The following is a 27,179-nucleotide window of genomic DNA, read 5'->3' as shown; positions in this document are numbered from 1 at the left end:
CTGTCGCGTGAAGGCGGCTACAAACGTTCATGAACCTGGTCTGGGCGTTTCACGCGCTACCACACCTTAGGGACAATGATCTCTGCAAACACTGTGGGGCGAGAGGGACCCTCGACCACATAATTTGGGAGTGCCCACATTTTCTACGGATAGGGCAAAATATTACAAGGAGAGAAGCCTGGGATATCCTGCTGCGAAGCGCGGACCCTGCCATCCAGCACCGCACCGTCCATCTAGCGGAACAGGCCGAACAAGCCAAGGGCAACCTGCCAGCCTCTAATCCGCGGGCGCACGACTCCCCGTTTCCGATGGAATTAAAAGTTGTACAACCAATCAGCCAACTGTGCCGGAGTACTCGGGTTCAAACCCAACCTCGGGGGCTGCGTTTCGATGGAGGTGAAACGAAGAGGCGTCCGTGTGCTTTGCGATGTCAGCGCACGCTAAATATCCCCAGGTGGTCGAAATTACTCCGTAGGCTCCACTATGGCTCCTCTTTCTCTCTTTCCACTTTCACTCCCACCTTCCTTCCTTTCCTTACGGCGCGGTTGAGTCGTTCACATAAAACAAGTGAGAGTAACCGCGCCTTTCCCTTCCTATTAATGAATCAAGCAGCGGAGTTGGCTCAGCTACAGAGCCAGTAGCAGGCCCGTGCATTTTCTTTTCCTTCTTACTACAGCCGCAACAACAACAATAACATTACTATTGTATCGAAATGAGCGAACAATATCGGTAGAATTCTATACTAGGAAGAGGTCAGAGCGCAGTTGCCGTCATCGCAGGTTGAGGACCACAGTGTTTCGTGCGAAACACTGACGGCAGCAACAGGCGTATTGCTGTTCGCCGAAAACCGCAGAAACGAAAGTGCCTGGAGCATCACTAAAAATAAAACACCACTCTCCGTTTTGTTCGAGCATGTCTAGCATCAGGTCGACAATGCACCACCATTAAAACAACAACATTCTGGGAGGAAAACACATGCATCTAGATACCGCATCCAGTTTGGAGGTTCTTCGCTTAAGTCTGGCAGCGACATCTTGCGCTGATGCCGAGGCCCGGGACTGGACGTCTGGGTCCTGGCTGGCGAGAACAGATTCCCAGGGTTCCAGCGAGGGATACGGTACTAGATCTGCCGGAGGCGGATCCTCCGTGCAGTCAGAGGTTATATGGTCTAAAGTAGCAGGCTCGCCGCACAGTTTACAGTACGGATTTACTAAACCGGGAAAGTTTTGGCATAAGTCCATGGGTTTGGCTGCGATTGCATTTGCAGCGGCCGCCACATGGTAGCCTGTTCTCGGCTGAGCGAAGCGTGCGGAGGAGGCCGGCTCGCCCTGAGCTCCTTGCAATAAGTGGTAATGGCCTGTCAGAAGGCAAAAAGGTGGCGTACATTGAAATTGCGCCATAGAAGCGACGGGTAGTGCGGAGTTTAAATGCGCTCTTATTCTTTTTGATTCAGCGTACCAAAAATGGTGCGACGGACGCAACTGGCATGGTCAGAGGATTACGGCAAGCAAATTAAATCCAGCTAACTATTTTATTGCGTATGCATTTTAAATTATGCACTTCTTTGTATACTCAAAAAAAACATATTGCTTATTGACTTCCTTTTTGTTGTTTTATTTTTTAGCGAAGCCACCCTGCACTTCCGTTGCTGCAGTTTCCAGAGAATGGCAATAGGGGGCAGGGCATAGCAACGCGCGTTCCAGGAAATTCGGTCAAGGAAAGAACGTCATTATTAAGCTGACGTGGCAGATGCGAGAGGCAGATTGTCATAGGTCGTTGAAGCGGCACACGAGTGAAGAAACTGTGCCACCGATTCAAGTGCAATGAAACAAACAACTCTGAAGAAACTACACTGCCCATCACATCCTGACGCCGGCGTCGTCCCACCCGCTTTTCAACAACCTGCTCTTTTAGGGAGCTACACCATTATGAAGCTGAATTGGCAGTGTTGGCCTCAGCACCGGTTTCTCCTGAACGCAGCGGGGACGGAACGTCCAGGGTGGACAGAAGCTCGCCAACCACAATCGGGACACAGTCTGGACGCAAGAGAGGTCAGTCAAAAAACGTATCTGACTCGACCCACGACTATAACCTTGGGGCATAGACGCACCCCTAAGTTTACGCTAGCAGCAGTAAATGCGGCCCTCGCAAATACTGCTTTCACGTTGAGGTTAAACGAGAGTAATGCACCACGCTTCGACATGCTCAGTTCTTTAACGGGCGCCCAGAGAAGCATAATGGGTGGACCCTCCGAAGCTTTCGCACCGCTACAAGCAAAGACAGACAAAGCTGGCCGAACCTTCTTCACCGACACAGCTGAAGTTTCTAAGCCCTCGCACGAATGCTCGACTGCGACACCCAAACGATGTTCAAACAAGCCCAAGACAGAAAAGCAGAAAAGGAAGTTCTTCGTCGTGAAGAATGGTTCACCCATCTCGACGTTCCGAGTGCCGAACGCAAAAAGGATGCTTCAGAGCACAGTGCGGCTCTCGGCAGCTGGGGAAATCTGCGCGTTCACATGACGAGTATTGCGTCCCAGCTAGACGGGGCCGGCAACTACGGTTTTCTGAATACAGGCAAGGACGTTCTCGGTGCAGCTGGCGGCGGCGGGGATTCAGACCCTGGTCCAAGCCTCAACGCAAGGTTAGAGGTTGGATCACAAGAAAGACTTCAAGTGCGCGAAGATCGGCGAGCAACCTTCACATTCTCCGGCATCGGGGCGGTGATCTTTGCTCTGGAGACTGAAACCGCAGTGACGATGAAGAGCGAGATTCGAGTTGCCATGTTCGACTAGACTTTCTATGCGACGTGCCGATTCCGGAGATTGGGCGGCTTAACCATCGTCTCGTTTCGCCTGTCTTTCTGCGTGGGAGTACGACAACTTTTGTCATTGGCCATTACGCATGACCGTTTCTTCGAACTCTTTCATCCCCAGACAGATCCCAGGTACATGAAAGCAGAGCTACGTCGACGGGGAGCAGTGTCCACAGATGCATTTAGGAAGCTAGTGACCTGGACGGTAAATCCCGCCATCTTCGGTCAAGTATATGCTTGGGTCAGGGTTGTAAAGGCCGGATTAGTTGCCGACGATGCCATTTGCTTAAAAATGGGGTGTGAGTGACGTGCTAGCGTGTTCTTCAAGAACCCTCCTACAGGATACCAGTGCTGTTCATAATTCTGTTTTTCGGTTTATCTTCCCGATTACCAGCCTGTATTTGATATCAATGACGTATTCATCTTTGCGAATAACGATCAGTAATAAACCATTTCATTCTACCGTATTGTTGATTTGCATTCAAAACAGCAGAAAAATCTTGAATTGGTTCTAGGGGAAACTAGGAGAGCATGGTCCTCCGTCCCACCCTGTAGTAAATGAACCCCATACTTTCCCTCACTAGCTGCTATTGAACAAAGCTGCTCTAATATTTACTCCGACCGCATAATTCAGTCCTAAATTGTCTCTAGCTAAATGGCGCCCCTGAGAATATAATTCTACATATGCATGTCACTCAACAACGAGGTGATTAGGCTCATTGAGGGAAGCAAGTCCATGAGAGAAACCGCGTAATTACAATTGCTCCAGGTGTTTCGACTTACGAATGTTAAAAGTCCGAAAATTAACAGGCCATTTCGAAGAATAGATGTGGTGTACATCTTTGAGTTCTGTCCCCTCGTGTCGAGCATTTATAAGAGTGGTCACTGAGCAGCTCACGAACCTTCAGCGTTCCATTAGGCCTGAGCGTCTTGTGACAGAATCGGTTGTGTTTACTGGTTGTGGCGGCAAACGAAGTTATCTAAGACGACGTTCGTCACGCTAGGGCCACAATTAACCGGGCTGTATCAGTGGAACAGTAGATTTCTGCCCATGCCCATTTCCTGGCTTGTCACGGTAACATGGTGTTTCTGGTAGAGCAGGTACAATCTGTCAGCTGCTCTGGAGTTTTTCAAGTCTTTCGGGAAGCATTGCCTCAGATTGCCGTCGGTAGAATGAAGGTATTTATAAATGACAGATTGAGGTTTATATGATCTATCGATCAAGTCAAAGGTGAATGCAAAGCGAACAATTCACTGTTACGACAATCTGAGATAAAGATCACGACAGCTTCGAGGGCGAGCCGCTTTACTTCTCTATGACATGTTTTTACTTCCTTGAATTGATGCAAATATCTTGCAACACAGATGAGATTTAAGTAAATTGCGGGGCCCATATGCCCCTGGAGCAAATATGAACCGCCTGCCAGATTACAGGAAAAGAAGTACGAAATAACAAATTAAGCTGTTTTCAATATGTTCTTAAACCATGCATCGTACGCATCACACAATAGAAAATATACGGCGTTTATATGAAAACATTTCTCTTTGTACGTTTGCATGAAATTAATTTACATATCTCAGGCACGCTTTTCTTGTCTGTTTCTTTGTTTCTTTGCTTTCAACGAGGCCAATAGAAAATTTATTTCAGAGCGCAGCTGTAATGAACCTGCACTGCGGTTGAGACTTGTCGGCATCGGTGGCATTGCCGATGAAACCGAGAGAAAGACAGCCATGAGGGATTCTCAAGCCAAAGGTAATTTGTTGTAGAAGACAGAGCAGACCCCAGAGCTCTGCGCCACTTGCTCGTGGCTCTTCCTTCTCCTAAGATAAAGTCTTTGGGGCGTAGGAAGAATTGAGTGCTCGCGGCAAAAGCCTTCAATGCCTGATTGTTGTCAACAGAAGGTTGTCAGCAGAAGGTTGTCAGCAGAGGTGTCACGCTTTCGAGAGCGAGAGATGAAAATAAATGAATGAACCTTGCCTCCAAAGGGAATCGAATCTCCATCCCTTGGATCCCTAGCGCAGCGTTTTAACAACTGGTCCACGCCCCGGATCATAAACACTCTTCATAATTACTCTTGCCTACCGTGAGGACGATACCGAGATTCCGGTAATGACAGATACTATGCGGGAGGTTGTGAGGGTTTGTTGTTCCTGGCCCTGCAGGGCTGGGACGCTGGGTCTGCGCCGCTTGCGGCAGGGGCTGTCCAGCCACCGGATGTTTATCTGTTGTAGGCCGTCATTGCACCCGCCGCCGCTTAGGTGGTGGCCGACGGCTGTTGCGTCGCGCGTATTTCTTTCACTTTCTTTCTTTCCTTCTCAACTTTCATCCCGTTCGCACGAGGCAGCGGAGGTGGCTCAGCTACAAAGCCAGTAGCAGGTCCGTGCGTTTTCTTTTCCTTCTTCCTACAGCCACAACAACAGATACTGCGCCTTATCTTTCCTGTGCACGAATGTTTGAACACGTGTGAACCGGTGAATGAAATGTTCGTTTTGTTCCACAAGAGGCGCCCACAGTACCGTCACGACAGGTCATGACGTCACCAGCGATTCATGTTGTTGTTGTGGCTGTGGTAAGAAAGAAACGAAAATGCAAGGGCCGCCTACTGGATCTGTAGCTGAGCCCCCTCCGCTTTTCAGGAGAAAATAGACAAGAAAGAAAAAAGAAGAGGAAGAGAAAGATGCGCGCCGCAACAACAGCCGTCGTCCACCACCATTGAAGCGTGGCGGGTGCAATGACGGCCTACAACAGATAAAACTTCAGTGCCAGGCTGGCCCCCGCCGCAAGTGGCGGTGACCTACCTTTCCCAGCCCTATCAGGGCCAGGATCAGCCACCCTTCACCACCTCCCCGCTCGTGACGTCATGACATCTCGTGACGGTACTTCACGTACCTCTTAGCGAACACAACCAGCATTTCATTGAACACATCAAAAATCAGCAGTGTTCTGAAATTCGTTGACAGGAAAAAAAGGCGCTGGATCTGTCACTCGCAGAATCCCGCTGTCATCCTCATGGTAGACCAGGATAATTATGCAGACCGTTTATGATCCGGGAGGGAGGTGGTTAAGGGTGGCTGCTCCTGGCTCTACTAGGGTGCCTCTGTGCCTTTCACCTCCGTTTCCATGGTGGAGACACTGCTCTTTCCGGTGGTATGTTGGGTCCCACTCGCCCGTTCGGAATCATTTGATTAAGACCACCTGAGGATCGTAACGTGCACTGACATCACGGAGGTTGAGTGACTGCTCCTGGACCTGTGATGCTGGGAATGGTAGGCCCCGCCATTAGCGGAGGAATTTGGTGGGGCATCCATGGTCAGTTCAGGATTCCAGGCTGCTGGTGGCATGTCGACAGAGCGAAGGCTCCTTGCGGCAAAGTCTACGCTTTGAATGGGCCCGAACAGAGCTTGGAGGGCACGACATCGCGGCAACTCTGAGCCGGACACCGAGCCGGAACGCTGCGCTGGAAGGCCTCATCGAAACGGTGCGTCGCAACGCAGCGCCGAAACGCCGCGCCGCTAGCACGAGTGGGACCCAATTATTGCCCCGAGGGCAAAACGGCGGCACGGGGTGGTACAAAGGGTGTCCTCACCCTGAAAGCTGGGGCAAAAGGCATCCAGGCACCCTAGGCAGGCCCTACGGTAGGTCAACGCCAAGTACGGCGGGGGCTAGCCTACCACTGAATGTTTATCTGTTGTAGGCCGTCATTGCACCCGCCAGCAGTCGTGGACAACGGCGGTTGCGGCACGCATATTTCTCTCCCTCTTCTTTTTCTTTCTTCCCTACTTACTCTTCTGTCCGATACCCCGCCGGTGTGGTGGAGTGGTAAGACGCCAGTCTACAGTGCCGGAGTACCTTGGTTCGAACCCGACCTCGGCGGCTGCGTTTCGATGGAGGCGAGACGAAGAGGTGTCAAGTGCTGTGCGATATCAGCGCACGTTAAAGGTCCCCAGGTGGTCGGAATTACTCTGTAGCCCTCCACTACGACTCCTCTTTCTCTTTTTCCCCTATCTCTCCCACCTTCCTCCCTTCCCTTACTGCGCGGTTGAGGTGTCCACAAAAAATGAGACAGTTACCGCGCCTTTCCCTTCATATAAATCAATCAGGCAGCCCACAGGCAGCCCCGCCGGGGTGGTGCAGTGGTAAGCGGAGATGCCCCGCCGGGGTGGTGTAGTATTAAGATTGATTGATTGGTTGATTGATTGATTGATTGATTGATTGATTGATTGATTGATTGATTGATTGATTGGTGTATAGAAAAGAAAAGGCGCGGTAACTGTCTCGCTTGTTTCCTGTGGAAACCTCAACCGCGCCGTAAGGGAAGGGAGGAAGGTGGGAGTGAAAGTGGAAAGAGAGAAAGAGTAGCTGTAGTGGAGGGCTACGGAGCAATTACAGTAGTCGGGCGCAGTGGTAATACGCCCGACTACTGTGCCGGAGTACCCGGGTTCGAACCAGACCTCGGTGGCTGCGTTTCGATGGATTCGAAACAAAGAGCCGTCTGTGTGCTGTGCGATGTCAGCAAACGGTGAAGATCCGCAGGTGGCCGAAATTACTCCGTAGGCCTGAACTACGGCTTCTCTTTCCACTTTCACACCCACCTTCCTCCATTTCCTTACGGCGCGGTTGAGGCGTTCACATAAAACATGTGAGACAGTAACCGCGCCTTCCCTTCCTATTAATGAATCAGGCAGCGGAGTTAGTTCAGCTACAGAGCCAGTAGCAGGCCCGTGCATTTTTTTTTTTGCTTCTTACTACAGCCACAACAACAACAATAACATTACTATTGCATCGAAATGAGCGAACAATATCGGTAGAATTCTATACTAGGAAAAGGTCAGAGCGCAGGTGCCGTCATCCCAGGTTGAGGACCACAGCGTTTCGTGCGAAACACTGACGACAGCAACAGGCGTATTGCTGTTCGCCGAAAACCGCAGCAACGGAAGTGCCAGGAGCATCACTAAAAATAAAACACCACTCTACGTTTTGTTCGAGCATGTCTAGCATCACGTCGACAATGCACCACTATTAAAACATCAACATTCTGGGAGGAAAACACATGAATCTAGATACGGCATCCAGTTTGGAGGTTCTTCGCGTGCTGCATATACACTCCCCGCCAAAGCACTCTGCTCCAGAAACACGGATTTGGACTATCTTTGTGGCTCGGCATGCCTGTCCATCATAAGGCTTTTCCAAAGACTGAACAGTTCCACCAACACGAATGGATCATGAGGCACAACAGAGTTTTTATCAGGACGCAGAGAGAAAACTATTTGTCAGCGATGATTGAGATGTTTTTTGGCTTGGGTGCATTCAGCTGTTCCAGGTGGGCGGCAGTTCAAGTCTGTCAGCGATCTCTTGCGCTGTTGCCGAGGCCCGGGACTGGACGTCTGGGTCCCGGCTAGCGAGAACAGATTCCCAGTGTTCTAGCGAGGGATATGGTACTAGATCTGCAAGAGGCGGATCCTCCGTGCAGTCAGAGATTATATGGTCTAAAGTGCAGGCTCGCCGCACAGTTTACTGTACGGATTTACTAAGCCGGGAAAGCTTTTGGCATAATTCCATCGGTTTGGATGCTATCGCGTTTGCAGCCGCCGCCACGTGGTAGCCTGCTCTCGGCTGAGCGAAGCGTGCGGAGAAGGCCGGCTCGCCCTGAGCTCCTTGTAATAAGTGGTAAGGGCCTGTCAGAAGGCAAAATGGTGGCGCACGTTGAAATTGCGCCATAGAAGCCAACGTTTATAGATTAAACGTTGATAGAAGTGACGGGTAGAGCGGAGTTTAGATGCGCTCTTATTCGTTTTTATTCAACGTACCAAAAATGGCGCCACGGACGCAACTGGCATGATCAGAGGATTACTGCAAGCAATTTAAATCCAGCAAACTATTTTATTGCGTCTGCATTTTAAATTATGCACTTCTTTGTATACTCAAAAAAACATTTGCTTTATTGACTTCCTTTTTGTTGTTTTATTTGTTTAGCGACGCCACCCGGCACTTTCGTTGCTGCAGTTTCCAGAGAATGGCAATAGGCGGCAGGGCGTAGCTACGCGCGTTCCAGGAGATTCGGTCAAAGAAAGTACGTCATGATTAAGCTGATGTGGCAGCCGCGAGAGGCAGGTTGTAATGGGCCTTTGAAGCGGCACACGAGGGAAGAAACTTTGCCATCGTTTCAAGTGTAATGGACCAAACAGCTCTGAAGTAACCGCACTGCCCATCACATCCTGGCGCCGGCGTCATCCCACCCGCTCTTCAACAGCCTGCTCTTTTAAATGAGCTACACCATGATGAAGGTGAATTGGCAGTGTTGGCCTCAGCACCGGTTTCTCCTGAGCGCAGCCGGGACGGAACTTCCAGGATGGACACAAGCTCGCCAACCACAATCGGGACACAGTCTGGACGCGAGAGAAGTGAGTCAAAAAAAGTATTTGACTCGACCCACGACTATAACCTTGGGGCCTAGACGCACCCCTAAGTTTACGCTAGCAGCACTAAATGCGGCCCTCGCAAATACTGCTTTGACGTTGAGGCCAAACGAGAGTAATGAAGCACGCTTCGACATGCTCAGTTCTTTATCAGCGCCCAGAGAAGCATAATGGGTGGACCCTCCGAAGCTTTCGCACCGCTACAAGCAAAGACAGATCAAAGTGGCCGAAAATTCACCGACGCAGCTGGAGTTTCTAAGCACTCGCACGAACGCTCGACTGGGACACGCCAGCAAATTTCGAACAACTCGAGACGTAAAAGAAAGTTCGTCGTCGTGAAGAATGGTTCACCCATCTCGACGTTCCGAGTGCCGAACGCAACAAGGATGCTTCAGAGCACAGTGCGGCTCTCGGCAGCTGGGAAAATCTGCGCGTTCAAATGACGAGTATTGCGTCCCAGCCAGACGGGGCCGGCAACTACGGTTTTCTGAATACAGGCAAGGACGTTCTCGGTGCAGCTGGCGGCGGCGGGATTTCAGACCCCGGTCCAAGCCTCAACGCAAGGTTAGAGGTTGGATCACAAGAAAGACTTCAAGTGCGCGAAGATCGGCGAGCAACCTTCACATTCTCCGGCATCGGGGCGGTGATCTTTGCTCTGGAGACTGAAACCGCAATGACGATGAAGAGCGAGATTCGAGTTGTCCTGTTCGATTAGACGTTCTATGCGACGTGCCGATTCCGGAGATTGGGCGGCTTAACCGTCGTCTCGTTTCGCCTGTCTTTCTGCTTGGGAGTACGACAACTTTTGTCATTAGCCATTACGCATGACCGTTTCTTCGAAGTCTTTCATCCCCAGACAGATCCCAGGTACATGAAAGCAGAGCTATGTCAACGGGGAGCAGTGTCCACAGATGCATTTAGGAAGCTAGTGGCCTGGACGGAAAATCCCGCCATCTTCTGTCAAGTACATACTTGGGTCAGCGTTGTAAAGGCCGGATTAGTTGCCGACGACGCCATCTGCTTTAAAATGGGGTGTGAGTGACGTGCTAGCGTGTTCTTCAAGAACCCTCCTACAGAATAACAGTGCTGTTCATAATTCTGTTTTAAGGGTTATCTTTCCGATTACCAGCCTGTATTTTATATCAATGACGTATTCATATTTGCGAATAACGATCAGTAATAAACCATTTCATTCTACCGTATTGTTGATTTTGCATTCAAAACAGCAGCAAAATCTTGAATTCGTTCTAGGGGAAACTAGGAGAGCATGGTCCTCCCTCCCACCCTGTTGTAAATGAACCCCATACTTTGCCTCACTAGCTGCTATTGAACAAAGCTGCTCAAATATTTACTCCAACCGCATAATTCAGTCCTAAATTGTCTCTAGCTAAATGACGCCCCTGAGAATATAATTCTACATATGCATGTCACTCAACAACGAGGTGATTAGGCTAATTGAGGGAAGCAATTCCATGAGAGTAACCGCGTAATTACAATTGCTCCAGGTGTTTCGACTTACAAATGTTAAAAGTCCGAAAATTAACAGGCCATTTGGAAGAATACATGTGGTGTACATCTTTGAGTTCTGTCCCCTCGTGTGGAGCATTTATAAGAGTGGTCACTGAGCAGCTCACGAACCTTCAGCGTTCCATTAGGCCTGAGCGTCTTGTGACAGAATCGGTTGTGTTTACTGGTTGTGGCGGCAAACGAAGTTATCTAAGACGACGTTCGTCACGCTAGGGCCACAATTAACCGGGCTGTATCGTGGAACAGTAGATTTCTGCCCATGCCCATTTCTTGGCTTGTCACGGTAACATGGTGTTTCTGGTAGAGCAGGTACAATCTGTCGGCTGCTCTGGAGTTTTTCAAGTCTTTCGGGAAGCATGGCCTCAGATTGCCGTCGGTAGAATGAAGGTATTTATAAATGACAGATTGAGGTTTATATGATCTATCGATCAAGTCAAAGGTGAACGCAAAGCGAACAATTCATTCTTACGACAATCTGAGATAAAGATCACGACAGCTTCGAGGGCGAGCCGCTTTACTTCTCTATGACATGTTTTTACTTCCTTGAATTGATGCAAATATCTTGCAACACAGATGAGATTTAAGTAAATTGCGGGGCCCACATGCCCCTGGAGCAAATATGAACCGCCTGCCAGATTACAGGAAAGGAAGTAGGAAATAACAAATTAAGCTGTGTTCTAATATTTTCTTAAACCATGCATCGTACGCATCACACAATAGAAAATATACGGCGTTTATATGAAAACATTTCTCTTTGTGCGTTTGCATGAAATTAATTTACATATCTCAGGCACGCTTTTCTTGTCTGTTTCTTTGTTTCTTTGCTTTCAACGAGGCCAATAGAAAATTTATTTCAGAGCGCAGCTGTAATGAACCTGCACTGCGGTTGAGACTTGTCGGCATCGGTGGCATTGCCGATGAAACCGAGAGAAAGACAGCCATGAGGGATTCTCAAGCCAAAGGTAATTTGTTGTAGAAGACAGAGCAGACCCGAGAGCTCTGCGCCACTTGCTCGTGGCTCTTCCTTCTCCTAAGATAAAGTCTCTGGGGCGTAGGAAGAATTGAGTGCTCGCGGCAAAAGCCTTCAATGCCTGATTGTTGTCAACAGGAGGTTGTCAGCAGAGGTGTCACGCTTTCGAGAGCGAGAGATGAAAAATAAATTAATGAACCTTGCCTCCACCGGGAATCGAATCTCCATCCCTTGGATCCCTAGCGCAGCGTTTTAACAACTGCTCCACGCCCCGGATCATAAACACTCTTCATAATTACTCTTGCCTACCGTGAGGACGATACCGAGATTCCGGGAATGACAGATACTATGCGGGAGGTTGTGAGGGTTTGTTGTTCCTGGCCCTGCAGGGCTGGGACGCTGGGTCTGCGCCGCTTGCGGCAGGGGCTGGCCAGCCACCGGATGTTTATCTGTTGTAGGCCGTCATTGCACCCGCCGCCGGTTAGGTGGTGGCCGCCGGCTGTTGCGGCGCGCGTATTTCTTTCCCTTTCTTTCTTTCCTTCTCAACTTTCATCCTGTTCGCACGAGGCAGCGTAGGTGGCTCAGCTACAGAGCCAGTAGCAGGTCCGTGCGTTTTCTTTTCCTTCTTCCTACAGCCACAACAACAGATACTGCGCCTTATCTTTCCTGTACACGAATGTTTGAACACGGGTGAACCGGTGAATGAAATGTTCGTTTTGTTCCACAAGAGGCGCCCACAGTACCGTCACGACAGGTCATGACGTCACCAGCGATTCATGTTGTTGTGGCTGTGGTTAAGTTAAATTGGTTCACAGGAAGGGAAAGGCGCAGTAACTGTCACACTTGCTCTGTGGACACCCGCACCGCGCCGTAAGGGAAGGGAGGAAGGTGGGAATTAAAGTGGAAAGAGAGAAAGAGGAGCCGTAGTGGAGGGCTACGGAGTAATTTCGACCACCTGGGGATCTTTAACGTGCGCTGACATCGCACAGCACACGACGCCTCTTCGTTTCGCCTCCAAAGAAAGAAACGAAAATGCAAGGGCCGGCTACTGGATCTGTAGCTGAGCCCCCTCCGCTTTTCAGGAAAAAATAGACAAGAAAGAAAAAAGAAGAGGAAGAGAAAGATGCGCGCCGCAACAACAGCCGTCGTCCACCACCATCGAAGCGTGGCGGGTGCAATGACGGCCTACAACAGATAAAACTTCAGTGCCAGGCTGGCCCCCGCCGCAAGTGGCGGTGACCTACCTTTCCCAGCCCTATCAGGGCCAGGATCAGCCACCCTTCACCACCTCACCGCTCGTGACGTCATGACATCTCGTGACGGTACTTCACGTACCTCTTAGCGAACACAACCAGCATTTCATTGAACACATCAAAAATCAGCAGTGTTCTAAAATTCGTTGACAGGAAAAAAAGGCGCTGGATCTGTCACTCGCGGAATCCTGCTATCATCCTAACGGTATACCAGGGTAATTATGAAGACCGTTTATGATCCGGGAGGGAGGTGGTGAAGGGTGGCTGCTCCTGGCCCTACTAGGGTGCCTCTGTGCCTTTCACCTCCGTTTTCATGGTGGAGACGCTGCTCTTTCCGGTGGCATGTTGGGTCCCACTCGCCCGTTCGGAATCATTTGATTAAGACCACCTGAGGATCGTAACGTGCACTGACAAATCAGGGGTAGTAACTGCTCCTGGACCTGTGATGCTGGGAATGGTAGGCCCCCGCCATTAGCGGAGGAATTTGGTGGGGCATCCATGGTCAGTTCAGGATTCCTGGCTGCTGGTGGCATGTCGACAGAGCGAAGGCACCTTGCGGCAAAGTCTACGCTTTGAATGGGCCCGAAAAGAGCTTGGAGGGCACGACATCGCGGCAACTCTGAGCCGGACACCGAGCCGGAACGCTGCACTGGAAGGCCTCATCAAAACGGTGCGTCGCAACGCCGCGCCGAAACGCCGCGCTGCTAGCACGAGTGGGACCCAATTATTGCCGCGAGGGGAAAACGGCGGCACGGGGTGGTACAAAGGGTGTCCTCACCCTGAAAGCTGGGGCAAAAGGCATCCAGGCACCCTAGGCAGGCCCTACGGTAGGTCAACGCCAAGTACGGCGGGGGCTAGCCTACCACTGAATGTTTATCTGTTGTAGGCCGTCATTGCACCCGCCAGCAGTCGTGGACAACGGCGGTTGCGGCACGCATATTTCTCTCCCTCTTCTTTTTCTTTCTTCCCTACTTACTCTTCTGTCCGATACCCCGCCGGGGTGGTGGAGTGGTAAGACGCCAGTCTACTGTGCCGGAGTACCTTGGTTCGAACCCGACCTCGGCGGCTGCGTTTCGATGGAGGCGAGACGAAGAGGTGTCAAGTGCTGTGCGATATCAGCGCACGTTAAAGGTCCCCAGGTGGTCGGAATTACTCTGTAGCCCTCCACTACGACTCCTCTTTCTCTTTTTCCCCTATCTCTCCCACCTTCCTCCCTTCCCTTACTGCGCGGTTGAGGTGTCCACAAAAAATGAGACAGTTACCGCGCCTTTCCCTTCATATAAATCAATCAGGCAGCCCATAGGCAGCCCCGCCGGTGGGGTGCAGTGGTAAGCGGAGATGCCCTGCCGGGGTGGTGTAGTATTAAGATTGATTGATTGGTTGATTGATTGATTTATTTATTTATTTATTGATTGATTGACTGATTGATTAGTGTATAGAAAAGAAAAGGCGCGGTAACTGTCTCGCTTGTTTCCTGTGGAAACCTCAACCGCGCCGTAAGGGAAGGGAGGAAGGTGGGAGTGAAAGTGGAAAGAGAGAAAGAGAAGCTGTAGTGGAGGGCTACGGAGCAATTACAGTAGTCGAGCGCAGTGGTAATACGCCCGACTACTGTGCCGGAGTACCCGGGTTCGAACCAGACCTCGGTGGCTGCGTTTCGATGGATTCGAAACAAAGAGCCGTCCGTGTGCTGTGCGATGTCAGCAAACGATGAAGATCCGCAGGTGGCCGAAATTACTCCGTAGGCCTGCACTACGGCTTCTCTTTCCACTTTCACACCCACCTTCCTCCATTTCCTTACGGCGCAGTTGAGGTGTTCACATAAAACATGTGAGACAGTAACCGCGCCTTCCCTTCCTATTAATGAATCAGGCAGCGGAGTTAGTTCAGCTACAGAGCCAGTAGCAGGCCCGTGCATTCTTTTTTTTGCTTCTTACTACAGCCACAACAACAACAATAACATTACTATTGCATCGAAATGAGCGAACAATATCGGTAGAATTCTATACTAGGAAAAGGTCAGAGCGCAGGTGCCGTCATCCCAGGTTGAGGACCACAGCGTTTCGTGCGAAACACTGACGACAGCAACAGGCGTATTGCTGTTCGCCGAAAACCGCAGCAACGGAAGTGCCAGGAGCATCACTAAAAATAAAACACCACTCTACGTTTTGTTCGAGCATGTCTAGCATCACGTCGACAATGCACCACTATTAAAACATCAACATTCTGGGAGGAAAACACATGAATCTTGATACGGCATCCAGTTTGGAGGTTCTTCGCGTGCTGCATATACACTCCCCGCCAAAGCACACTGCTCCAGAAACACGGATTTGGACTATCTTTGTGGCTCGGCATGCCTGTCCATCATAAGGCTTTTCCAAAGACTGAACAGTTCCACCAACACGAATGGATCATGAGGCACAACAGAGTTTTTATCAGGACGCAGAGAGAAAATTATTTGTCAGCGATGACTTAGATGTTTTTTTGCCTTGGGTGCATTCAGCTGTTCCAGGTGGGCGGCAGTTCAAGTCTGTCAGCGATCTCTTGCGCTATTGCCGAGGCCCGGGACTGGACGTCTGGGTCCCGTCTAGCGAGAACAGATTCCCAGTGTTCTAGCGAGGGATATGGTACTAGATCTGCAAGAGGCGGATCCTCCGTGCAGTCAGAGATTATATGGTCTAAAGTGCAGGCTCGCCGCACAGTTTACTGTACGGATTTACTAAGCCGGGAAAGCTTTTGGCATAATTCCATCGGTTTGGATGCGTTTGCAGCCGCCGCCACGTGGTAGCCTGCTCTCGGCTGAGCGAAGCGTGCGGAGAAGGCCGGCTCGCCCTGAGCTCCTTGTAATAAGTGGTAAGGGCCTGTCAGAAGGCAAAATGGTGGCGCACGTTGAAATTGCGCCATAGAAGCCAACGTTTATAGATTAAACGTTGATAGAAGTGACGGGTAGAGCGGAGTTTAGATGCGCTCTTATTCGTTTTTATTCAACGTACCAAAAATGGCGCCACGGACGCAACTGGCATGATCAGAGGATTACTGCAAGCAATTTAAAACCAGCAAACTATTTTATTGCGTATGCATTTTAAATTGTGCACTTCTTTGTATACTCAAAAAAAAACATATTGCTTTATTGACTTCCTTTTTGTTGTTTTATTTGTTTAGCGACGCCACCCGGCACTTTTGTTGCTGCAGTTTCCAGAGAATGGCAATAGGCGGCAGGGCGTAGCTACGCGCGTTCCAGGAGATTCGGTCAAAGAAAGTACGTCATGATTAAGCTGATGTGGCAGCCGCGAGAGGCAGGTTGTAATGGGCCTTTGAAGCGGCACACGAGGGAAGAAACTTTGCCATCGTTTCAAGTGTAATGGACCAAACAGCTCTGAAGTAACCGCACTGCCCATCACATCCTGGCGCCGGCGTCATCCCGCCCGCTCTTCAACAGCCTGCTCTTTTAAGAGAGCTACATCATGATGAAGTTGAATTGGCAGTGTTGGCCTCAGCACCGGTTTCTCCTGAACGCAGCGGGGACGGAACGTCCAGGATGGACAGAAGCTCGCCAACCACAATCGGGACACAGTCTGGACGCGAGAGAGGTGAGTCAAAAAAAGTATTTGACTCGACCCACGACTATAACCTTGGGGCCTAGACGCACCCCTAAGTTTACGCTAGCAGCACTAAATGCGGCCCTCGCAAATACTGCTTTGACGTTGAGGCCAAACGAGAGTAATGAAGCACGCTTCGACATGCTCAGTTCTATATCAGCGCCCAGAGAAGCATAATGGGTGGACCCTCCGAAGCTTTCGCACCGCTACAAGCAAAGACAGATCAAAGTGGCCGAAAATTCACCGACACAGCTGGAGTTTCTAAGCACTCGCACGAACGCTCGACTGGGACACGCCAGCAAATTTCGAACAACTCGAGACGTAAAAGGAAGTTCGACGTCGTGAAGAATGGTTCACCCATCTCGACGTTCCGAGTGCCGAACCCAACAAGGATGCTTCAGAGCACAGTGCGGCTCTCAGCAGCTGGGAAAATCTGCGCGTTCACATGACGAGTATTGCGTCCCAGCCAGACGGGGCCGGCAACTACGGTTTTTTGAATACAGGCAAGGACGTTCTCGGTGCAGCTGGCGGCGGCGGAGTTCTAGACCCCGGTCGAAGCCTCAACGCAAGGTTAGAGGTTGGATCACAAGAAAGACTTCAAGTGCGCGAAGATAGGCGAGCAACCTTCACATTCTCCGGCATCGGGGCTGTGATCAGGGCTCTGGAGACTGAAACCGCAGTGACGATGAAGAGCGAGATTCGAGTTGCCCTGTTCGACTAGACGTTCTATGCGACGTGCCGATTCCGGAGATTGGGCAGCTTAACCGTCGTCTCGTTTCGCCTGTCTTTCTGCGTGGGAGTACGACAACTTTTGTCATTGGCCATTACGCATGACCGTTTCTTCGAAGTCTTTCATCCCCAGACAGAACCCAGGTATATGAAAGCATAGCTACGTAAACGGGGAATAGTGTCCACAGATGCATTTAGGAAGCTAGTGGCCTGTACGGTAAATCCCGCCATCTTCTGTCAAGTATATACATGGGTCAGCGTTGTAAAGGCCGGATTAGTTGCCGACGACGCCATCTGCTTAAAAATGGAGTGTGAGTGACGTGCTAGCCTGTTCTTCAAGAACCCTCCTACAGAATAACAGTGCTGTTCATAATTCTATTTTAAGGGTTATCTTTCCGATTACCAGCCTGTATTTTATATCAATGACGTATTCATATTTGCGAATAACGATCAGTAATAAACCATTGCATTCTACCGTATTGTTGATTTTGCATTCAAAACAGCAGCAAAATCTTGAATTCGTTCTAGGGGAAACTAGGAGAGGATGGTCCTCCGTCCCACCCTGTTGTAAATGAACCCCATACTTCGCCTCACTAGCTGCTATTGAACAAAGCTGCTCAAATATTTACTCCGACCGCATAATTCAGTCCTAAATTGTCTCTAGCTAAATTGCGCCCCTGAGAATCTTATTCTACATATGCATGTCACTCAACAATGAGGTGATGAGGCTCATGGAGGGAAGCAAGCCCATGAGAGTGACCGCGTAATTACAATTGCTCCAGGTGTGTCTACTTACAAATATTAAAAGCTGTAAAATTAACAGGCCATTTGGAACAATAAATGTGGTGTACATCTTTGGGTCCTGTCTCCTCGTTTCGAGCTTTTATAAGAGTTGCCACTGAGCAGCTCACGAGCCTTCAGCGTTCCATTTCGCCTGAGCGTCTTGTGGCAGAATCGGTTGTGTTTACTGGTTGTGGCGGCTAACGAGTTTATCTAAGACGGCGTTCGTCACGCTAGGGCCAAAATTATTCGGGCTGCATCAGTGGAACAGTACAAGGTGTTGCACAATTAGACGCGCGCTGTAGAATGCTTCTCCCAGCTAAACTGCGGAATTCTTGCAGTTCAGATTTCGCACAGAAATCACATTTTGTCGCTAGTATTTTTTAATACTAAATTTGTTTAGGGTACTTGCCTGATTTGATCAGAAGAATTAAAATATTCCCATCGCCTGCGGCGGCGGCGTCGCCAGACGAACCGCTGCCCCAGCGATGGGACTGGTGGCGCCACCTCATGCTGCTTACAACTCAAACCTTCTGCCAGAAACGTTCGCCCCCTCTTTTCCTGCTACAAAGTTGTTGTAAGCAGCATGAGGTGGCGCCACCAGTCCCATTGCTGGGGCAGCGGTTTGTCTGGCGTCGCCGCCGCCGCAGGCGATCGGAATATTTTACTTCGTCTGATCAAATCAGGCAAGTACCCTAAACAAATTTAGTATTAAAAAATACTAGCGACAAACTGATTTCTGTGCGAAATCTGAACTGCAAGGATTCCGCGGTTTAGCTGGGAGAAGCATTCTACAGCGCGCGTCTAATTGTGCAACACCCTTTAGATTTCTGCCCACGCCCATTTCCTGGCTTGTCACGGTAACATGGTGTTTCTGGTAGAGCAGGTACAATCTGCTGGCTACTCTGGAGTTTTTGAAGTCTTTAGGGAAGCATGGCCTCAGATTGCCGTCGGTAGAATGAAGGTATTTATAAATGACAGATTGAGTTTCAAATGATCTATCGTTCCCGTCAAAGGTGAACGCAAAGCTAACAATTCACTCTTACGACAATCTGAGATAAAGATCACGACAGCTTCGAGGGCGAGCCGCTTTACTTATCTATGACATGTTTTTACTTCCTTGAATTGATGCAAATATCAACACAGATGAGATTTAGGTAAATTGCGGGGCCCACGTGCCCCTGGAGCAAATATGAACCGCCTGCCAGATTACAGGAAAGGAAGTAGGAGATAACAAGATAAGCTGTTTCTAATATGATCTTAAACCATGCATCGTACGCACCACACAAGTCGAAAATATAGGCCTTCAACGGCGTTTATTTGAAAGCATCTGTCTTTGTACGTTTGCATGAAATTAATGTACATATGTCAGGCACGCTTTTCTTGTCTGTTTCTTTGTTTCTTTGCTTTCAACGAGGCCAAAAGAAAATGTATTTCAGGGCGCAGCTGTTATGAACCTGCACTGCTGTTGAGACGTGTCGGCATCGGTGGCATTGCCGGTGAAACCGAAAGAGAGCCACGAGGGATTCTCAAGCCAAAGGTACTTTCTTGTAGAAGACAGAGAAGAACCTTGAGCTCTGCGCCACTTGCTCGTGGCTCTTCCTTCTCCTGAGATAGAGTCTTTGGGGCGTAGGAAAAAACTGAGCCCTTCGCGGCGCAAGTCTTTAATGCCTCATTGTTGTCAACAGAAGCTTGTCAGCAGAGGTGTCACGCTTTCGAGAGCGAGAGCTGAAAATAAATTAATGAACCTTGCCTCCACCGGGAATCAAATCTCCATCCCTTGGATCCCTAGTGCAGCGTTTTAACAACTGCTCCACGCCCCGGATCATAATCAATCTTCATAATTACTATTGCCTACAGTGAGGATGATAGCGCGATTCCGGGAATGAAAGATACTTTGCGGGAGGTAGTCAGGGTTGGCCGTTCCTGGCCCTGCGGGGCTGGGACGCTGGGTCGGCGCCGTTTGCGGCAGGGGCTGGCCAGCCACCGTATTTGTATCTGTTGTAGGCCGTCATTTCCCCCGCCGCCGCTTAGGTGGTGAACGACGGCTGTTGCCGCGCGCGTATTTCTTTCCCTCTTTTTCTTTCCTTCTCAACTTTCTTTCTTGCGTCCGCACGAGGCAGCGGAGGTGGCTCAGCTACAGAGCCAGTAGCAGGTCCGTGCGTTTTCTTTTCCTTCTTCCTACAGCCACAACAACAGATACTGCACCTTATCTTTCCTGTACTCGAATTTTTAACCAGTGAACCGCTGAATGAAATGCTGGTTTTGTTCGACAAGAGGCGCGCAAAGTATCTTCACGACAGGTCATGACATCACCAGCGATTCATGTTGTTGTTGTTGTGGCTGTGGGAAGAAAGTAAAGAAAATGCACCAGCCTGCTACTGGATCTCTAGCTGAGCCACCTCCGCTTTACAGGAGAAAATAGACAAGAAAGAAAAAAGAAGAGGGAGATAAAGACGCGCGCAGCAACAGCAGCCGTCGTCCACCACCATCGACGCGTGGCGGGTGCAATGACGGCCTACAACGGATAAACATTCAGAGGCAGGCTAGCCCCATCAGCCACCCTTCACCACCTCCTCGCTCGTGATGTCATGCCCTGTCGTGACGGTACTTCACATACCTCTTGGCGAACACAGCCAGCATATCACTGAACGCATCAAAAATCACCAGTGTTCTAAAATTCGTTGACAGGAAAGAAAAGGCGCTCGATCTGTCACTCGCGAAATCCTGCTATCATCCTCACGGTAGACCAGGGTAATTATGAAGACCGTTTATGATCCGGGAGGGAGGTGGTGAAGCTTGGCTGCTCCTGGCCCTACTAGGGTGCCTCTGTACCTTTCACCTCCGCTTTCATGATGGAGACACTGCTCTTTCGGTGGCATGTTGGGTCCCACTAGCCCGTTCGGAATCATTTGATTAAGACCACCTGAGGATCATAACGTGCACTGACTCACGGAGGTGGAGTGACTGCTTCTGGACCTGTGATGCTGGGAATGATAGGCCCCCGCCATTAGCGGAGGAGTTTGGTGGGGCATCCATGGTCAGTTCAGGATTCTTGGCTGCTGGTGGTATGTCGACAGAGCGAAGGCACCTTGTGGCAAAGTCTACGCTTTGAATGGGCCCGAAAAGACCTTGGAGGGCACGACATCGCGGCAACTCTGAGCCGAGACACCGAGCCGGAACGCTGCGCTGGAAGGCCTCATCGAAATGGCGCGTCGAAACGCCTCCATCGCCAAGCAGAAACGCCGCGCCGCACGTACGAGTGGGACCCAATTAATGCCGCGAAGGGAAAACGGCGGCACGGGGTGGTACAAAGGGTGTCCTCACCCTGAAAGCGGGGGAAAAGGCATCGAGGCACCCTAGGCAGGCCCTAAGGTAGGTCAACGCCAAGTACGGCGGGGACCAGCCTACCACTGAATGTTTATCTGTTGTAGGCCGTCATTGCAACCGCCAGCAGTCGTGGACGATGGCTGTTGCGGCACGCATCTCTCTCTCCCTCTTCTTTTTCTTTCTTCTCTACTTACTCTTCTGTCCGCACGATACCCCGCAGGGGTGGTGCAGTGGTAAGACGCCCGACTACTGTGCCGGAGAACCCGGGTTCGAACCCGACCTCGGCGGCTGCGTTTCGATAGAGGCGAAACGAAGAGGAGTCCGTGTGCTGTGTGATGTCAGCGCATGGTAAAGATCCCCAGGTGGTCGAAATTACTCCATAGGCCTGCACTACGGCTCCTCTTTTTGTCATTCCACTTTCACTCCCACCTTCCACCCTTTCCTTACGGCGCGGTTGAGGCGTTCACTTAAAACATGTGAGACAGTAACCGCGCCTTTCCCTTCCTATTAATCAATCGGGCAGCGGAGTTCGCTCAGCTACAGAGCCAGTAGCAGGCCCAGTGCATTTTATTTTCCTTCTTACTACAGCCACAACAACAACAATAACATTACTATTGTATCGAAATGAGTGAACAATAGCGGTAGAATTTTATACTAGGAAGAGGTCAGAGCGCAGGTGCCGTCATCCCAGGTTGATGACCACAGCGTTTCATGCGATACACTGACGGCAGCAACAGGCGTATTGCTGTTCGCCGAAAACCGCAGCAACGGAAGTGCCAGGAGCATCACTAAAAATAGACCACTCTACGTTTTGTTCGAGCATGTCTAGCATCAGGTCGACAATGCACCACTATTAAAACATCAAAATTCTGGGAGGAAAACGCATGCATCTAGATACGGCATCCAGTTTGGAGGTTCTTCGCGAGAAGCTTATACACTCCTCACCAAAGCACACTGCTCCCGAAACACGGATTTGGACTATCTTTGTGGCTAGGCATGCCTGTCCATCATAAGGCTTTTCCAAAGACTGAACAGTCCCTTCAATACGAATTGATCATGAGGCACTACAGAATTTTTATCAGGACGCAGAGAGAGAGAGATAGACATATAACTATTTCTCAGCGATGATTTAGATGTTTTTTGCCTTGGGTGCATTCAGCTGCTCCAGGTGGCCGGCAGTCCAAGTCTGTCAGCGACCTCTTGCGCTCTTGCCGAGGCCCGGGACTAGACGTCAGGGTCCCGGCTGGCGAGAACAGATTCCCAGGCTTCCAGCGCGCGATATGGTACTAGATCTGCCAGAGGCGGATCCTCCGCGCAGTCTCAGATTATATGGTCTAAAGTGGCAGGCTCGCCGCACATTTTTCAGTACGGATTTACTAAGCCGGAAAAGCTTTTGGCATAAGTGCATGGGTTTCGCTGCGATCGCATTTGCAGACACCGCCACGTGGTAGCCTGTTCTCGGCTGAGCGAAGCTTGTAGAGGAGGCCGGCTCACCCTGAGCTCCTTGTAATAAGTGGTAATGGCCTGTCAGAAGGCAAAATGGTGGCGCACATTGAAATTGCGCCATAGAAGCAACGGGCAGTGCGGAGATTAGATGCGCTCTTATTCGTTTTTATTCAACGTACCAAAAATGGCGCGACGGACGCAACTGGCATGATCAGAGCATTACTGCAAGCAATTTAAATCCAGCAAACTATTTTATTGTGTATGCATTTTAAATTATGCACTTCTTTGTATACTCAAAAAAACATATTGCTTTATTGACTTCCTTTTTGTTGCTTTATTAGTTTAGCGACGCCACCCGGCACTTTCGTTGCTGCAGTTTCCAGAGAATGGCAATAGGCGGCCAGCGGCAGCAGGGCATAGCAACGCGCGTTCCAGGAGATTCGGTGCAGGAAAGTACGTCATGATTAAGCTGATGTGGCAGCCGCGAGAGGTAGGTTGTCATGGGCCTTTGAAGCGGCACACGAGGGAAGAAACTTTGCCATCGATTCAAGTGTAATGGACCAAACAGCTCTGAAGTAACCGCACTGCCCACCACATCCTGACGCCGGCGTCGTCCCACCCGCTTTTCAACAGCCTGCTCTTTTAAGAGAGCTACACCATGATGAAGTTGAATTGGCAGTGTTGGCCTCAGCACCGGTTTCTCCTGAACGCAGCGGGGACGGAACGTCCAGGATGGACAGAAGCTCGCCAACCACAATCGGGACACAGTCTGGACGCGAGAGAGGTCAGTCAAAAAAAGTATCTGACTCGACCCACGACTATAACCTTGGGGCCTAGACGCCCCCCTAAGTTTACGCTAGCAGCAATAAATGCGGCCCTCGCAAATACTGCATTGACGTTGAGGCCAAACGAGAGTAATACCGCACGCTTCGACATGCTCAGTTCCTTATCGGGCGCCCAGAGAAGCATAATGGGTGGACCCTCCGAAGCTTTCGCACCGCTACAGGCAAAGACAGACGAAGATGGCCGAAACTTCTTCACTGACACAGCTGAAGTTTCTAAGCGCTTGCACGAACGCTCGACTGTGACACCCCAACGATGTTCGAACAAACCCGAAACAGAAAAGCAGAAAAGGAAGTTCTTCGTCGTGATGAATGGTTCATCCATCTCTACGTTCCGAGTGCCGAACGCAACAAGGATGCTTCAAAGCACAGTGCTGCTCTCGGCAGCTGGGAAAATCTGCGCGTTCACATAACGAGTATTGCGTCCCAGCCAGACTGGGCCTGCAAGTACGGTTTTCTGAATACAGGCAAGAACGTTCTCCGTGCAGACTCCGGTCCAAGCCTCAAGGCAAGGTTAGAGGCTGGATGACAAAAAAGACTTCAAGTGCGCGAAGATCGGCGAGCAACCTTCACATTCTCCGGCATCGGGGCGGTGATCAGGGCTCTGGAGACTGAAACCTCAGTGACGATGAAGAGCGAGATTCGAGTTGCCCGGTTCGACTAGACGTTCTATGCGACGTGCCGATTCCGGAGATTGGGCGGCTTAACCGTCGTCTCGTTTGGCCTGTCTTTCTGCGTGGGAGTACGACAACTTTTGTCATTGGCCATTACGCATGACCGCTTTCTCGAAGACTTTCATCCCGAGACAGATCCGAGATCCATAAAAGCAGAGCTACATCGACGGGGAGCAGAGTCCACAGATGCATTTAGGAAGCTAGTGGCCTGGACGGAAAATCCCGCCATCTTCTGTCAAGTATATGCTTGGGTCAGCGTTGTAAAGGCCGGATTTGTTGCCGACGACGCCATCTGCTTAAAAATGGAGAGTGAGTGACGTGCTAGCCTGTTCTTCAAGAACCCTCCTACAGAATAACAGTGCTGTTCATAATTCTGTTTTTCGGTTTATCTTCCCGATTACCAGCCTGTATTTTATATCAATGACGTATTCATCTTTGCGAATAACGATCAGTAATAAACCATTTCATTCTACCGCATTGTTGATTTTGCATTCAAAACAGCAGAGAAATCTTGAATTTGTTCTAGGGGAAACTAGGAGAGCATGGTCCTCCGTCCCTCCCTGTTGTAAATGAACCCCATACTTTGCCTCACTAGCTGCTATTGAACAAAGCTGCTCAAATATTTATTCCGACCGCATAATTCAGTCCTAAATAGTCTCTAGCTAAATGGCGCCCCTGAGAATCTTATTCTACATATGCATGTCACTCAACAACGAGGTGATGAAGCTCCTGGAGGTAAGCAAGTCCATGAGAGTAACCGCGTAATTAAAATTGCTCCAGGTGTGTCTACTTACAAATGTTAAAAGTTCTCAATATAGCATGCCATTTGGAACCATAACTGTGGTGTACATCTTTGTGTCGTGTCCCCTCGTTTCGAGTTTTTATATAAGTGGTTACTGAGCATCTCACGATAATTCAGCGTTCCCTTTCGCCCGAGCGTCTTGTGACAGAATAGTTTGTGTTTACTGGTTGTGGCGGCAAACGAGGTTATCTAAGACGACGTTCGTCACGCTAGGGCCACAAATATCCGGACTGTATCAGTGGAACAGTAGATTTCTGCCCATGCCCATTCCTTATCACGGTAACATGGTGTTTCTGGTAGAGCATGTACAATCTGTCGGCTACTCTGGAGTTTGTGAAGTCTTTCGGGAAGCATGGCCTCAGATTGCCGTCGGCAGACTGAAGGTATTTATAAATGACAAATTGAGGTTCATATGATCTACCGATCCCGTCAAAGGTGAACGCAAAGCTAACAATCTACTCTTACGACAATCTGAGATATAGATCACGGCAGCTTCGAAGGCAAGCCGCTTTACTTATCTATGACATGTTTTTACTTCCTTGAATTGATGCAAATATCTTTCAACACCGATGAGATTTAAGTAAATTGCGGGGCCCACATGCTCCTGGAGCAAATATGAACCGCCTGCCAGATTACAGGAAAGGAAGTAGGAGATAACAAATTAAGCTGTTTCTGATATGTTCTTTAACCATGCATCGTACGCACCACACAAGTAGAAAATATAGTCCTTAAAAAGCGTTTATTTGAAAGCATATCTCTTTGTACGTTTGCATGAAATTAATTTACATATGTCAGGCACGCTTTGCTTGTCTGTTTCTTTCTTTGCTTTCAACGAGGCCAATAGAAAATTTATTTCAGAGCGCAGCTGTTATGAACCTGCACTGCTGTTGAGATGTGTCGGCATCGGTGGCATTGCCGGTAAAACCGAGAGAAAGAGAGCCATGACGGATTCTCAAGCCAAAGGTACTTTCTTGTAGAAGACAGAGAAGAACCGAGAGCTCTGCGCCACATGCTCGTGGCTCTTCCTTCTCCTCAGATATAGTCTTTGGGGCGTAGGAAAAAATTGAGTGCTTCGCAGCGAAAGCCTTTAATGCCTCATTGTTGTCAACAGAATGTTGTCAGCAGAAGGTTGTCAGCAGAGGTGTCACGCTTTCGAGAGCGAGAGCTGAAAATAAATTAACCTTGCCTCCACCGAGAATCGAATCTCCATCCCTTGGATCCCTAGTGCAGCGTTTTAACAACTGCTCCACGCCCCGGATCATAAACACTCTTCATAATTACTCTTGCCTACCGTGAGGATGATAGCGAGATTCCGCGAGTGACAGATACTGCACGGGAGGTGGTGAGGGTTGGCTGTTCCTGGCCCCTTGGGGCTGGGACGCTGGGTCGACGCCGCTTGCGGCGGGGGCTGGACAGCCACCGGATTTTAATCTGTTGAAGGCCGTCATTGCACCCGCCGCCAACTATTATTGTTCAACGGACAAGGTGCGCGCCCTAATAACACCGCCTTAGGTGCTCGCCGGAATGTCTTGTTCGGCGGCGCTTTCCTCGACCAGTGCATATGTTTGCAGAACTAGGTACTTATAGGTTTGGAGTCGTCTCCAGGCTTTCGCACTTCATGATCTAGAGAAGGGTATGGCGGTTGTACCAGCCTGCGCTCTAGTCTGTAGTGCTGTGCAATCTCCCAAACATTTGCCATGCGCTCTCCGCTCCCATGATCGCGAGGTCAGGAACCACTTCGTCGGTAAATACCTCCGGCTGGCGCATATGCCGCCTCATTACCAGACAATGCAATGGCCGGCGTCCGGATCAGCTCGATTTCTCTCCCTGTTTTCCGTCGTTAGGACTCGAGCTGGCTTGTTTGTTTGTTTGTTTGTTTGTTTGTTTGTTTGTTTGTTTGTTTGTTTGTTTGTTTGTTTGTTTGTTTGTTTGTTTGTTTGTTTGTTTGTTTGTTTGTTTGTTTGTTTGTTTGTTTGTTTGTTTGTACAGTGCTCCTCGC

The sequence above is a fragment of the Amblyomma maculatum genome, chromosome 9 (assembly GCF_055883805.1).
Source record: "Amblyomma maculatum isolate TAMU_Amacu chromosome 9, ASM5588380v1, whole genome shotgun sequence".
NCBI lineage: Eukaryota > Metazoa > Arthropoda > Arachnida > Ixodida > Ixodidae > Amblyomma > Amblyomma maculatum.
This window is presented reverse-complemented; position numbering follows the sequence as displayed.